We start from the raw sequence: 11,105 nt of genomic DNA on the forward strand, positions 1-11,105 counted from the left end.
TTTTTGAGATATCTCTGCACTTGCTTCACCAAAATTCACTGTCCATATACCATTGAATGGATGATTAAATACATGTTTGAAGAGTCGTGGGTAGATCTAGGTTTCATTTTGAAATTTATTAGAAACAAGCAAGAGAAACAGGTATTTTGAAGCGTTGTCACAAAAATAGAGCATTTATTTAAATTTATCAGCTGAACCTAAGTTCAAACCTTTTTATACTTGAGTTTCTCTGACCAAACAATGAGAGTCAACAATTGATTCTTGTTTCGACTTCCGGTTTGCTGGTAATAGTATTGAATGACGAAAAATATGGAAACCCCATACGATTTGGGTATTTCGTTGCAGATGTATTACCAGCGGAAGTAGAATATAGTATTCCGATGTCATTTTAAAATCGAGGATGGTGATTTCCGGTTCGTTAAAAACGGATCATAAAGACCGAAAATGGCATGAAATGCCACAATACGATCGTGAATGGTAGCGGTTGCATGTTTCCGTGGGTACGCGATAAAGAATGAAAAAAGAGAATAAAGTTTGATAGGGAGCAGATGAATCACGATGTAAGAATTGGAGGTCGGTTTAGGACCACTCCGAATTTTCCCAAACAACGGCATACCGTGTATTACAGGTAACAGGTAGATTCAATTTATATAGTTGTTTTTGATGAACATACCATAAGCAATAATAATTGCCTTGTTTCGCAATTTAAAAGAACATTTAACTCATTTTGCATACAGGTCAAACATTTTTCTTCTCTGTTTTTGAAGCAATGAAAATGCAACACGGCGCTAAAATGCTAGAATGAAGAGAGCCCTAAAATAGTCATCATGTTATCAAATTGTCAGCGTTATGACACCTTTCATTTGACAATACTGAAAATTTGGTAGGAAGAACCATGAACCTTGGATGGAAGGGGAGATCTCAGAGGAAAGTGAGAAGTAATCAGAGTAATAAAAACATAAAAAATAGTATATAGCGTGCTACAATACGATGAAATTCACATTTAATACAACTTATTGATTGTGTGACGTGACAATGCTTCGTGGAGACTGTTGAAAATGAACGAAGAGTTAGGTTTATTATATCGGTATTTTATTTATTGCTTTGTAATACAAAAACATAATAAAAAATATCAGAAAAGTGAAATAAATAGCTAGTTATGGTATTCTACGAAACAATTTGGTTTAATTGTGAAGCACAAGTGAACATTGCACATAGCACATTTGTTACGTGGTGGGTGTTAAGTCAGACTGGACCATGTTTGACAGTTCTTTTTTTGTGTGTTTTGTTTATCGTCAAAATCATTTTTTTATTTGTTGCATTTTATATTCTACTTTTTGGTACACGGCATGGATAATCCGACCAAAATATGCCGTGAATAAAGGATTCAAACGTCCTGTAAGGAGATGGGGCCAATAGAACTTCTAAAATGAGAACGGACGGGTAGAACACCGTAGATGACAAAGCTTGGATGACTCCCTATTAAATATGCTGCGCAAGTGTATATTCAATGCTCACAATTCATGTATAGCACGCACTGCACGAGATCACGAAACGTGTCGAGCAGATGCAACCACATTCAATTATTTGCATGAATGAACAATGATTCAACACATGACTTTCCCCCCTACTTGATATGAATAATAATGATACAGTTTACACTAACAATCATACATTATGTCTCGAACCGATAGGCCGTGGTATTTTTAATCACCGTGATATCTTTACTCCAACAGCCCCAATCGACAGCTATTCACTAGCTCGCCACGTGCGGAGGGGTCGGAATAAATTGCATCACTTCGTTGGATGAATTGATCAACTATTATCTCGCATTCTCAGCGAGCGAGAGCAGAACACGCCGCTTGAATCGGGGAATAATGGCTCACAGGGTGAAACCTTACGAGTGCATCTCGCATTCAGCAGCCCACTGGGTGGATGTCGTGAACTATCTGAACGACTGCGCCGGGGACGGAAATAATTATTTTCTCATACAACAATATATCAACCGTCCCACCCCCGCCGCATCGTCGTGAATGTCGGAGCTTCTCGCACAGGCTGCGACCAGCCGAGGCTGGGCAAATATGAAGACTGAACGCGAAAAAATCCAGACACATGAAAGATTCTGCTATTTAGAAAAAGTTTAATATAGTACAGGGTTTTCCATTTCGGGCTTCCGAAAGTTTACAGCCCTGCGCTGACAACCGTTTGACATAGCTGTCAACCAAAGCGTCATATCGTTAGTTGAATGTCTGCCATTTTACAATATGGATCGTTTTAGCATCGCAAAATGATGAAAAACCGGCAAATGTTTTTCGAGCATTACGGACGGATTTTGGTCGTCATGGACGGCCTACAGAGCACACAATCGCTAATGTAGTGCGTAAATTCGAACAAACTGGATCCGTAGCGGATATTGTGAAACCTGTGCATCATCGTAATGTGCGTTCGGCCGAAAATATTGCTGCTGTTGCTGCCAGTGTGGAGGATGACCCGAATGTTTCGATTCCACGGCGTGCTCAGCAATTGGGCTTGTCAAACACATCATTGTGGCGAATTTTGCATTTGGACTTGCACCTACATCCATATAAAGTCCAACTGGTACATAAATTAGAGCGTGGTGACCATGGAATGCGTCGGGCATACGTCGATTGGGTGAACGAACAACAGCAGCAAAATGCTGATTTTTCGCATCAAATTTTCTTCAGCGATGAGGCACATTTCTAGCACGGTGGCTATGTGAACACCCAAAATTTCCGTATATGGGGCTCAGAAAATCCACACGTGATTGTTGAGAGGCCATTGCATCCTCCAAAAGTCACTGTTTGGTGCGCATTATGGTCTGGTGGAGTCATCGGGCCGAATTTCTTTGAAAATGAGAACGGCGAGACGGTAACTGTGAATGGTGAGCGCTATAGCCGCATGTTAACCGTTTTTTTTCTGCCACAAATTGAAGATATGGATACGGATGACATGTGGTTTCAGCAGGACGGCGCCACGTGCCACACAACACGACCGAACATGGCCATATTGCGAACGAAATTTGAGGGACGCATAATTTCGCGTATTGGTGATGCCAATTGGCCGTCCAGATCATGCGATTTGAACCCGCTAGACTTTTTTCTGTGGGGTTATGCGAAAGACCGTGTCTATGCCAACTCTCCGCAAACTCTTCAACATTTGAAATACAACATTCGTGAAGTTATGACCGAGATACCGCCCCATATGTGCCGAAAAGTCATCGAAAATTACCTGTTCCGGATCAAGGTGTGCGAGGAAGCCCTAGGTGGACATTTGAATGATGTTGTATTTCACACATAATGGCATAAACCAAACTTTAATTTGAAACAAAAGTTTCATCGAAACTCGAATTCTAAGTGTGTTTTATTTCAATTTACTTTCGGAATTTAAAGTTAGAAAACCCTGTATAATTACAGTAGTACCATAACTTGAAAGTTTTCCAAAAATAACTGTATTATTTTAATAGTATATATAATAATAAAATATTTGGTTTTAGGATAAACAATAAACAATTATGTATATGAAACGAAAAAATCAAGCTAATTGTTGATTTCTAAAAAATAACGAACAATAGATTCAAGTCCACTCATCAAATTCTGCACAATTCTTCTCGAACTCTGACATATTTTTAGACACTGTACCTTCCTTCTTGAACTTGGTCTTGACAATTACAGCGCTCGCTCTCAGCTCTCTAGAGCACTAAGAGCACAAGGCAGACAATCGGATATCCCCGTCCGGGATATCTTAGGTAGCCGTGATCCTGATCTTCTGCTTCATCTATACCTGTTCCTCAGAAACGCCGATGTCAACGTTTAATGATGTTTCCTTCGTTGTGTCCCTGTTTCATATCCCTCCTATCCGATCGATAAACTTTTACTTAGTCGCGGCAATACATACACACACTCTTTACAGACACACGGGCCAAAGGTTGTGCAGTCCACTGATCATTCAACAAGAGCCAAAGGTTGTACCGCTCATGACAACTCTACATGAGCTGATGATTGCGCCGGCTAGTGACCATTCTATCCTGGATTCCTCGAGTCGAGAAAGACGCACCACGCTAGATATGAGGTACAGACTAGGGGGGCGTTGCTGATTAATGGTCAGCTGCATCCCAATAGGAAGTATCCCGTGTCGGGCACACGTACAGAACATTGGAGACAGCAACATCCGAATTACGAAAACACTTGTAATACTAACCTCGAGCCAACCGCGAGTAATCGGTTACATATTACTAACATAGATAATAAGAAAATTTGTATTGAACTCCCGGCCCCGTGAGGCTAACGCCATATGAGCCTTTATAAAAATATATATTTTGGAAAAAAAAAAAAATTACAGCGCCGGGAGATAGCGGGTTGAGGTCTTTTTCGACGAACATGATGTTGATTTTCGAAAACCATTGTAGAGTGGATTTGGCATAATGTGCCGATGCCAAATCAGGCCAGAATAGAGGAGGAACCTCATGCTTTCTAAAAAGTGCAAGCAATCTCTTCTTCAAGAATTCTTCCACATAAAGAGTCTGGCTGGGTAAGGGAGTAAAAAGTCCCCTCTAACCAAATCACCAGCTGTATGGAAAATATTGTATAGAGTACTAAATAAAACATTTTGGCAGTAGTACCATATATTTGAGCCCTTATATGGTACACCATAGGATCTATGGTGAAAATGCACCTTTTCGTTTTTTTCACACCATTCTCAATAGCTTTGAGACAAAAATATGAAAAAATATTGATAGTACATCTTACTAAAGTGTATTGATAAATATCTTCAAACTATTTTTTCATCAAAAAATCTAATAATAAAAAAACTTTAAATTCGCAGTACAAACAATTTTTATATATGTTGTGGCATTTAGAAATTTTGAAAAAAAAATATTATATTCAGACCCGCTTCTGCTCGATTTTTTATTTCAATGCGTTCATATGCGTCTTTTTTCTACATGCGGCGTAATTTTTCCTGAATTTTTAAGAGCATTGCGGTACACAAAAGTAATTTTGTTCATCATCTGCTATATATTTTTTTAAATCGATTATTTTATTGTATTCGTCCATGAATTCCGTGGACTCTATTTTTTCTCATCGATATTTCTGGAGTAAAAATGAGAAAACTCACCGCTGATTCGATAAACTGGAGGAAGGTAAAACACTCACGTAACGAAAAATACCCAAAAAATTACTCGATAACAATGAGCACCTTACTTTCTGCAGAGGAAAATTTACATCGAACTGCTCCTTGTCGATTAGTTTTTTGTTTTTATTTACAAGCTTAACAGGCCAGCTAGGTGTACACAGTAAGTGTCAAAGGTATTGATACACTGTATTGCAAGTTTGTACATCATTAAAATTCACAATACAAATGTAATTTAACAATCATACAGGGGTGTCTATATTTCTCACCCTGTCCGTCTTTCTCGGCTTTCCCCTATATGAATAATTATTTTGCTCGTGATCGTGACACAATTCATGATAACTTTGGCGTATTTTTCAAACGTCATGAACTGCATTGATACATTGATAGCAGGCATTTGAAATTGATCAACTTGATCAAACTTGACGATGATGATATTGATTCAGTAGCTGGACAATAGAAAGAAAAAATCCACTGGACGATGCGAAATCTACAGAACAGTTGAGAATTAAGGAAAAACTTGAACGACGACTACAACGGTCGAAGGTATCAACGTCCAGCCCTAGCTCAACGTCTACACCCAGACTAGCGTTTTTTTTTTTTTTTTTTTCCAAAATATATATTTTTATCAAGGCTCATATGGCGTTAGCCTCACGGGGCCGGGAGTTCAATACTTTGACAATTTTTCTTATTATCTATGTTAGTAATATGTAACCGATTACTCGCGGTTGGCTCGAGGTTAGTATTACAAGTGTTTTCGTAATTCGGATGTTGCTGTCTCCAATGCTCTGTACGTGTGCTCGACTCGGGATACTTCCTATTGGGATGCAGCTGACCCTTGATCAGCAACGCCCCCCTAGTCTGTACCTCATATCTAGCGTGGTGCCTCTTTCTCGACTCGAGGAATCCAGGATAGAATGGTCACTAACCGGCGCAATCATCAGTTCATGTAGAGTTGTCATGAGCGGTACAACCTTTGGCTCTTGTTGAATCATCAGTGGACTGCACAACCTTTGGCCCGTGTATCTGTAAAGAGTGTGTGTATGTATTGCCGCGACTAAGTAAAAGTTTATCGATCGGATAGGAGATAGGGTAGGAGACTAGCGTTGGCTGAAAAAAATTTATCTTTGGCAGAAATGATGCCATTTCGTGTGCTGGAGGGTCATAATGAGCTGTTTTAAAAGCTTAAAAATGGTTTGTATGTATGCGAGCAGACATCTCTTTCTGTGTTCTATTCTCATTTCATTTGGGATTGTGCCAAAAAAATATTCATACGACGTCAATGGGGATCGAATCGAGGCCGGCTGGAATGCAAAGCTATTTCACACGACCACGCTATCCATATAGCTGCCAGCGCTGTTAGATGGAAGCGGTATAATATTACACCTCATCATAAAATGAAGTTGGAAAGTATTTTCTAAGAGGATAAAGAAGAACATGAACGAGAATATATCTTTCTCTGTTTGGGTCGTGTATTTGGCAAACTATACGAAAAGCTTTTATATGCTTTCATTTAAATGTGTCTCCTGTTTCGCTCGCTCATATTGGCACTAGCATATATATTATACAAATGATATACATGTATTGGGGAGCAGAACATTTTATTTTATTTTTCAGCTCATTTCATTACATTACATTAATTACATTTAATTACAATTAAATTGGGATGCCATAACATGTGCTAAAAATTAACTTTGGGTGTATAACGGATTGATGAAAACCCTCGGACAAGAGTTTTCTTACATAGGATATCAGAGGCTAATACATGACAATGGTATTCGATGCTCTTCTTACTGTACCCCCAACATAATGGAACAGGCGTTTTCCTCTTCTGAAAACTTTGTTAATGAGATCTGATATAGATTAGAAGATCACAAAATTCAAATTCTCTGTGTCCTTAAGTATTACTTTAACCAGAAAAAACTTGCAAAATGGTTTTTTGTAAACTAATCATTATAAATAAAAGCGATAACTTCAAGAAAATAGTCTATTTTCAAGTATGTCTTTTACCGGTAATTTACCGGTTTTACCGGTAATGAAATTTTCATCACCGAATAACCGGTTATTGAAATTTTGCCACGGTAATGCAATCCCTATATCGTACTGCTGACTCCAATGTAAAGATAATCTCTTATATTTTAAGATACGAGATAAAAAATATCTTTGTACAGCGCAATGCTCTAAATATACCGACAAAATTTAGACATATGATAAACCAAATTTAAATAAATATTGGAGCAGTACTGCCGTTCTACGCATAGCTGTCCCATGTTCCAAAATCAGCAACTGAGAAAAATGCAGTCAAAGTTTTCTCGCATATTTGTCTACCAAAAGCTTTTAGCATTTCAATTTAGCAATACACCGGGTTTTTTATAAACACTATACTATTGTTTAATGAAATGTGATGAGATCCCCTCACTGAATCAATAAAGCTTGATTACGGATTTCAAAATTCATGGTGGGACTGTTATGCCTAGAATATCAACATGGGACAATTGAACTTGATGTTGTTTTTTGATATACCGGGAACGAACAATAACTTTTTTTTGTGTTTTCTCGAAAGATTATGCATAGAAACATCGTTTTATGAAGAAATTAGTGATCTACAACACCTTCGCAGAATATAAATCTCATTGTTATTTGGCATTCGCTAACAAGGTGTACACGTGTTCTGTTAAACTTTTTCTAATTTGCTTGAGAATTATTTCGTTCGTCTAAACCAGAAAAGAGTGCATTAGGTCCGCTGAAAGTTTGACATGAAATTATTGTACTTGAACCGACTTATTCGATATGGATCTACAAAAAATACATGGTGGGACATTTATGAATAGAATATCAATATGGGACAATTGAGCTTGATTTTGTTTTTTTTTTAAAGTTGGGAATAAACTATATGTTTTTTTTTGTGTTTTTCTGTAAGATTATGCATAAAAACAAGGTTTTATGAAGAAAAGTGAAAATCGTCAAAAAGTAACATGGGACAACCATGCGTAGAACGGCATAGTAATGGGTCACTAAATTCAAAATAAATTAAAAATGCCTAAAGGCCAAAAAAAACTATTTTTTTTCACGCAATCCTCTTAAAAATTCAAGAAAAAAATTACGCTACATGTGGAAAGAACAACACATACGAACGCATTTAAATAAAAAATGGAGTAAAATTGGGTCTTAGAGTAATATTTATTTTCAAAATTTCGAAATGGCTGAAAACATATATATTTTTTTGTACCGCGAAAATATATATATTTTTTCAAAATTTCAATATTTTTTTAGTAGAGGAACTGGTACAAATTCGGTACCTCATTTTGTTTTTTTTTACGTAGCTCTTGGCCAATGCTCGGAATTTCTTCATATTACATCAGCTTATGAAGGGATCTATTGCGGACATTTCCTCGCAAACCGATTTCAAAAATCTTGATTAAGCTCGGAACATAGAAGTGAAACAACTCAAATTCGAGTACCCGAGATGCCTGGGTATAAATTTGGCACCCCATTTTTTTATTTCTTCATATTAGAAGAATTGTCCTGAAATCACTGAAAAACGCTTTTTTTGTCATTTTCATACAAAATAGAAGAGAAGTACTCTATCTTACGTAAATTAACTCAACTTTGACGAAAAGGCATGTAATTTTACAAAACAACGACTTTTTCATGAAAAAGTGAACAAATTTCATCTCGATTTATTTCTAACTAAAAAAGTAAATCGAATCAAAAGCCTTTACAAAAGTCGCAAGCGTAGTAATCAGTCTCGCAATCGGTGCAGGCGGAATAGCATAGTGTTTCATCAACACTATGTTTACATTGGGGTGCCAAATTACCCGCATACCGAATTTTCACTTTGGAATGAAATCTATGAGATTTGTAATTAAAATCTCGATACACTCACTCGAATTCGTTGAAGAACATCAATTTCTTGATCTAAATCAGCTTTAATATTAAAAATCGGCTCACTATTCGATTTTTAATGATTTTTCAAAAGACGCAAATGAAAAATTTTCGAGATTTCAAAAACAACAAAACTTGATTTAAAAAAAAACACAGATATTTTGGGTTTCCGGCATCTGACGTTTGTTACTACATTACGAGAGCACTTTTTTCTAAATCACCACCAGAGTGCGCTCATTACCGCCGGAGATCCGGGTGGGTACCGAATTTGTACCACTTCCTCTACTAAATATTTTGATGAAATTTTTTTTTGATAATTTTTCTTGTTACACCGCCCATTCAGTTTTTTTTTTCCAAATTTTTATCTCGAAGCTTTCGAAGATGGCGTGAAATAAACGAAAAAGTACGTTTTCCACTATAGATCCTATGTTAATCCACATAGGGGTTCAAATAAACCGTCAAAATTTCTTATTTAATATCCTATACAATATTTGCCATACAGCTAGTGATTTGGTTTGGTTTGGTTTTACTCCCTCACCCAGCCAGGCCCTTTGAGCATTTATAGTCCCTTTTGGGAAAAAAGTTAACGAACGCATGCCGAATTTTTCCATCGAAATAGTCGTATCCGCAAATGGTACACTCTCTCCAATCGATTTGGTATAAAATTGAGATCCCGCCAGCGTTCTGGAATCTTCTTTGGCGTATGAATGTTTCATCATTGTTCAAAATACGCTCATATAGCTTTCGAGCTCGTGTTTTAGCGCGATCTCGCTGCTCCGGTGTGGGCCACTTTTTGATATTTATAGGTGTTTAGACCATGTCTCTGTTCAATCCGTTGAATCATCCCAACACTGGTTTTGCACTTCTTGGGCAAATCACGAATGGATGCAGACGTGTTCTTCTGAATATAATTCACAACTTTTCGGTCCAATTCGGGATTACTTGGTCCGGGGTTTCATCCACTTCTGCTGAGATCCTCGAAGGAACACTCATTACCGAACATTGCGACGATTCGTTTGACACTATCTGGACAAACTTAAAATTTATTTTCCTATTTTGTGGTATTCAACACCATTTTCGGTGCATCAATTGTGCAGAGTTTTCGTTTTTGGTTTCCAAATCAATTCGCAACATTTCGAAAACAACTTTATGACCGCGACTAAATGATATGTGTTTCAATTTTTGACATGTAAACAAAGCGTGCTGTGATTACACGACAAAAAAAAGTTCATCCGTTTGTGTGTAATAGCGTGATAATTGTTTAAGACTATTTTTCGATACACTCCTTAATTATACTCCAACCAGAATTTTTCCGTGTCCAACCTTTATGTTTTACAATAGGTTTTGTTGTTGCCCTCCATTCGACGAAATGGAAATTGTTGTCTAGCAGCCGGGCTCCCTGCTGCCTGGTACGGATATTTATATTCTATAAAGAAGCTGAACTCCAACCGGGAATTCTAATTTCTAAAGGTTGGATGTTAAGACAATTGGTCCATTTTCGAATAAAAGCCGAATAAGCATGAGAAGTCATGTTAATCTTATGCAGGACTTTATCGGTGTTACGTATTGAGTTATTTGTATGCAAAACACAAACAACATTCTCCCGGATGGTATTATCACGTCGTCTGCTCGTTAGGCGAACACTAGTAATTGCCTCTTCATAAGATATATCTTCTGCAATATGCATGCAAGATGATGCGGCAGCATCTGCGGTACAGTAATGAAGCATCCGTGGACTTACTCCACAACAGGGATAATGCACACTCAACGTTGATGCCTCCGGAAGTGCAGTCACACACCTGAACACAGCGAGCAAATGTTATGCAACGATTCAATATATCCGTTACCAAGCGGGAGATTTATTCACACGTTGCGAGTGATGGTATTCGCTCAACTCAGATCAGAACAGTCAGAGGTATTATCGAGAAACAGACATAACATAGCAGCATGTTGTACAGTGTAGCTTTGCCAAAGACATTTAAAACCAGAGCGAACGCAGAAGCGAAATGTGCGAAATCAACAATACTAATTTGCATGAGTGGATTCTTGCAGCTCGGGAATAGTACCGCAAA

The sequence above is a fragment of the Toxorhynchites rutilus genome, chromosome 2 (assembly GCF_029784135.1).
Source record: "Toxorhynchites rutilus septentrionalis strain SRP chromosome 2, ASM2978413v1, whole genome shotgun sequence".
Lineage (NCBI taxonomy): Eukaryota > Metazoa > Arthropoda > Insecta > Diptera > Culicidae > Toxorhynchites > Toxorhynchites rutilus.